Below are 6,000 nucleotides of genomic sequence, written 5' to 3'. Positions count from 1 at the left end.
TTAATTTGATGATACTGATTAGCTCTTTCATTGTTTTAGTTTTATTATTATTATTAAAGGCATCTAGTGTGCTACAATTCTTTTGTAAGTAGCATTTTCTCCAAAAATTTTAATAAATCCATTCATTTTTTATGCATAATAGGACATTTTTATAGGAGAAAAACCTTTAGATTAGAGATGATAGTTTTAAGAAAATGAAGTTGTTGAGATTTTAGTTTTTATTTGTGCTCTCCCCCCCATAGGGGCCTTCTTAGAAGGGTAAGGGACTCATTTGCCACTGTTTTAAAACCAAAATATCAAGGAGTCCATCTCCCCATTTTTACTTTCTTCTCTCCCTCAACCTAAGTTCTTCCCTGAGTTCCTCTCACATTTTTTTCTCCCAACACCAAGTCCAAGTTTAAAGAGCACTGGAACTCGATTAAAAGCAAGAACACTAAAGCATGGTTAAAGGAGATGCGCAACATTTTACGAGGGAAATGGAAAGATTTGAGCATGGAGGAACAGAAACCATATGTAGAAAAGCACCAAGCCGAAAAGAAACTCTATAAAGTAGTTGGGGAGAAAGAAACAAGAGGAGGAAGCTGTCGAAGATTTACCAAGAAGAACAGAACAATAAGGCTGCACTTGATTGCTTCAACAATATTTTCAGTTCAAGCAAGATAAGAAAGATAAAAAAGGTAAGAAAAAGAAAGAGAAGGTTGCCATGAAACCCATGCAACCACTTTCTCAGTGTTCTTCATTTTCTTGAATGAAAGGATGGCAGCGTTACTCTCTAAAAGTAAAAACATTTTGGAGGTCTCAAAAATTGCAGGAGAGGAATGGAAGAAGATGATGGAAGAGATGTGTACCCCTTGTTTCTTAGAGAGGAATGGAAGAAGATGATGGAAGAGATGTGTTGTAATAATCTTAAACTTTCAAAAAAAAAAAAACGAAAAAAAAAAAAAGAAACTTTTAATAAGTGATGTTCCATATGAGCATGATAGTCCTTAGGGACTATCACCATTTTCAAAGCTTTTTGTTTGAATTTGTTTGTTTGCTATTGCCTTGCCACGAGTGGACGTGGGCTTTAAGCTTATAAGAAGTAATATAAACGTATGAGGTGTAACTTAATAAAATATTATTATAAGGTGTCGTAGAGTTTAAATACGAGAGGCGAGGTCTCTCTCTCTCTAGCCGAATTTTTATCAGAAGCTCCCTCTTAAAATATTTTAAGTCAGTGATATCGTCTTCCTGAAAAATAGTATATTTTTAATAAATAGTGATATTTTCGTCCAGGATCTTTATGTTATAAGTTTTGTGTGTAAGTGACATCATTATCTCGAAAAATAATCCATTTTTTTAAAAAATAAAATGAAATAATTATTTCTGTTTATTGTCATGAATTTTAGATGCGATAAATTTTATGCGCACAAGACCTATTATATTGAAAAATAATCTTTTTAATAAAAATTGTGATATTTTATCTATGTTAAAAATTTTAAATGCTGTAAATTATTAGAAAAATAAATTTATTTATTTTTCTTGTCTATTGTTAGAAAATTTTAGATACTATCAAATTATTAGAAATAAATGTGATATTTCTGCTTTTAGTAAAATGGTGAGATTTCTTTCTACTGTTTTAAAATATTTAGACATTGTGAATTTCATGTGCAAATGACTGTCTTATTATCTGAAAAATGATATTTTGCATTTGATTATAGTATTGTTGTGAAATGTTTAATTACAAATTAACATCCCATAAATTGTGATAATTCCATATTCTTGAATTTCTATAAGAGTTTTTCTATATATATTAGATTGGCAATTATGCTATAATGTCTTTACGAACTGCTACCTTTCTAAATTTGAGCCCAAAATATTTGATTGGTTGAAATGTTATTGAAAGTGACCGTTATTAATGGTGTCAGTGAGATTCATATTAATTATTTCAGTGATATGTTGAGTACATGATATTTGCTGCTTTCGAATGTTTAAAGAAATTTAGAAATAATTTAAGTATGCAAGTGGACTCATCCGGTTCGCCGGTGAGGTATAAATGAACTTACCCGGGACGTCGGTAGGGATTAAGTGGACTCATCCGATACGTCAATGAGGTATAAGTGGACCTGCAGGGATTAAGTGAACCTATCTGGCATGCCGATAGGGATTAAGTGGACCCATCAGGACACTGATGGGGTATATAGGAGACCTACTTAGGACGCCAATAGGGTATTTTGTGAAATCCTTTGAATTATGCATTGCCGTTAAAGTGTTATGTGCATTTCAATTATTTGGATTATAGTTAATTATACATTTATTGAAAGTGAAACTGTTGATGCATTTCTGTTAATAGATCTTTTTTTTGAAAATATTGATATCTTTCAATCATGATTATTTTAGGATTATGATGATCACTTACTGAGTAGCCAAACTCATCAAACTATGGTAAACATTTTTTCAGGATAACTGCGGATTCATTTTGAGTGCTAGTCAAGATCAACCTTAGAAGATATTGTGCTAGCTTTCTTTATTTACTTTGTAAGACCTCACCACTGTAAATTTGTCCTATCAAGAGATGTATATATGTTTTGTTTGTCACATCTCAGGAATATATGTATTGTAAATTCTTGGGGTGTGACAATTATGGTATCAGAGCAATAGGTTTAAGATTCTTAGAAATGAAAATTTAAAAAGAATGTACTTAAAATCACATTTATTGTGTATACAGATCGGGACAAAGTCAAGATCCAGAATAGCTGAGGCTAATATGGAAGGAATTCACAAAGCCTTGGAAAATATGGTTACTCTAATGCAACATCAGATGGAAAACAACAATCCACCCAGGCAGTCAGTTACAGGAAATGGTGGGAGTAATATCGAACAATTTAAGAAATTAAACCCACCTTCTTTTAAGGGTGCTGTAAACCCACTGGAAGCCGAGGAATGGATTATGCAATTGAAAAAAATATTCGAGGTTATGGAATGTCCTGATGATAGGAAGCTGGCCTTGGCAGTTTTTATGTTAGAAGGTGAGGCACAACACTGGTGGCGAATGGCAAAAGGAGTATTGGTCAAAGAAAATAAACCCTTAACTTGGGAAGTATTTCTAGAGGCATTTAATGAAAAGTATTTCCCAAATTTTATTCGAGACAAAAAAGAAATGGAATTTATAGAATTAATCCAAGAAAATACGACAGTAGCACAATACGAGGCCAAGTTTACTGAATTGGCCAGGTTTGCACCACATATGATTAACAATGGGGCAAGAAAGGTGAAGAAATTTGAAAGGGGTCTCAGGCCAGCTATTAGAAGAAGAATATCAGTCTTGAAATTGAGAACTTATGCTGAAATAGTGGATCGAGCCCAAATTGTCGAAAAAGATTTTGAAGATTACCAAAAAACGAAAAATCAGAAAAGTCATGTTAGACCTACATCATCTAATCGACAACAATTTGAAAGGCCAAACAAGAAGCCAAGGCCCTCGCCATTTCAAAGCCCAATAGATCCATGTAGAAAATGTGGGAAAAACCATGGATCAAGCCCTTGTTATTAGAATACCGGAGCCTGTTTTAAATGTGGAAAATTGGGACACCAGATTAGACAATGTCTTAGCTTACCGACACAACAGCTTCCAAAGCAGGGAGAGATAGCTCCAAAGCCTCAGATGAAGGGAAGAGTATTTGTGATTACCGAGCAAGACGCTCAGGCATCAAAATCAGTGATCCAAGGTACTCTTACTATCTTTCAAAAAGTAGCTCATGTTTTGATTGATCATGGATCTACTCATTCATTTGTGTCACAACACTTTGCATGCCACTTAAAGGTAGAACCAGAACAATTAGAATACATTCTAGAGGTAGCCACACCGATGGGAAATTCAATTAACGCCAATATAATGTACAAATCATGTGTAATAAAGATAGAAGAAAATGAACTGTTGGTTGATTTAATACTCTTAGAAATTCAAGATTTTGATATAATCTTAGGCATGGATTGTCTTTCTGTATACCATGCAAGTATTGATTGTTACAAGAAAATGATTACCTTTAGTATTCCAAATCAACCAGTATTTCACTTCAATGGTATCAAAGAAGACTCCCCATCATATTTAATCTCCTGTATTCGAGCTAATCGCCTCCTTCGAAAAGGGTGTCAAGGCTTTCTTGCTTATATCAAAGAAGATAGGAAGGAAGAAATAAATTTGGATACCACTCCGATTATCCGAGAATTTCTCGACGTTTTTTCAGAAGAATTGCCAGAATTACCGCCTGACAGGGAAATTGAATTCTTCATTGAATTACTGCCAGGGTAGCACCAATTTCTAAGGCACCTTACAGAATGGCTCCCACAGAACTTAAGGAACTGAAACAACAATTTGAAGAATTATTACATAAAGGTTTATCAGGCCCAGTGTGTCACCTTGGAGTGCTCCAGTACTGTTTGTCAAAAAGAAAGATGAGACTATGAGATTGTGTATTGATTATAGACAGTTGAACCAAGTGATAGTGAAAAATAAGTATCCATTACCTAGAATTGATGATTTATTTGATCAATTACAAGGATCACAAGTGTTTTAAAAAATTGATCTTAAATTTGGATACCATTAGCTTAAGATTAAAAGTGAAGATGTACCCAACACAGCTTTCAGAACAAGGTATGGCCATTATGAATTTTTAGTCATGCCTTTTGGATTAACCAATGCACCGGCTGCATTTATGGATTTGATGAATCAAATCTTCAGGCCTTTTTTGGATAAATTTATTGTGGTATTCATCAATGATATTTTAATTTATTTCAATAATCAGAAATAACATGAGCAGCATGTAAGAATGGTATTGCAAATATTAAGAGAAAAGAAATTGTATGCCAAACTTAGTAAATGTGAATTTTGGCTTGAACAAGTGACATTTTTAGGACATGTTATATCAAAGGAAGGCCTATCAGTTGATCCTTCAAAGGTTGAAGCCGTTGTTAATTGGAAACAACCAAGTAATGTGACTGAAGTTCGAAGCTTTTTGGGATTGACAGGATATTACAGAAAATTTGTAGAAGGATTTTCTCGAATCGCAACCCCATTGACTCGATTGACACAGAAAAATGTCAAATTTGAGTGGACAAGTGAATGTGATGAGAGTTTTCAAGAACTCAAAGTTCGATTAACTTCAGCACCTATTTTAACTATTCCTGAGGGGAGTGAGGGATTTGTGATTTATAGTGATGCTTCACATAAAGGCTTGGGCTGTGTATTAATGCAATATGGGAAAGTAGTGGCATATGCATCCAGACAGTTGAAAGAATATGAGAAAAAATATCCAATTCATGACTTGGAGCTAGCTGCAATAGTATTCGCTTTGAAAATATGGAGGCATTATCTATATGGTGAGCAATTCGAAATATACACAGATCATAAGAGTTTGAAATACCTCTTCTCTCAGAAGGATTTAAATATGCGACAGATAAGATGGATGGATTTATTAAAAGATTATGATTGTACAATCCATTATCATTCAGGAAAACCTAACGTTGTGGCCGACGCTCTAAGTATAAAATCTACGGGAGTCTTAGCTCATCTAATGATCCAAGAAATGAGATTGTTAGAGGAAATAGTGGATTGGCATCCAACTCCATCCATTAATGGTGTGGTAAGTATGATTGCCAACATTAAGGCAGAACCCCAATTAATCTAACAGATTCGATTGGCACAAAAGAAAGACCCTCAACTTATAACAATTATAGAAGAGGTGAAGCAAGGAAGGAGAGATGAATTTTCTATATGTAGGAGGATTTGCAAAGATTCAAAGGTCGGGTTTGTGTCCCGAATGATGAGAGTGTGAAGAAAGCTATCTTGGAAGAAGCACATCATTCTCGTTATACGATACATCCCGGAAGTATTAAAATGTATCAGGACCTGAAGAAAACCTTTTGGTAGAATAATATGAAAAAAGAGGTAGCACTATTTGTGTCTAAATGCCTAACATGCCAGCAAATAAAAGCTGAACATCAAAGGCCCGCTGGGTTGTT

The sequence above is a fragment of the Amborella trichopoda genome, chromosome 8 (genome assembly GCF_054954075.1).
Source record: "Amborella trichopoda isolate Santa Cruz 75 chromosome 8, AtrichopodaSantaCruz75HAP2 v2.0, whole genome shotgun sequence".
Taxonomy (NCBI): Eukaryota; Viridiplantae; Streptophyta; class Magnoliopsida; order Amborellales; family Amborellaceae; genus Amborella; species Amborella trichopoda.
The sequence above is the reverse complement of the archived record's forward strand: the minus strand, read 5'-3'. Positions refer to the sequence as shown.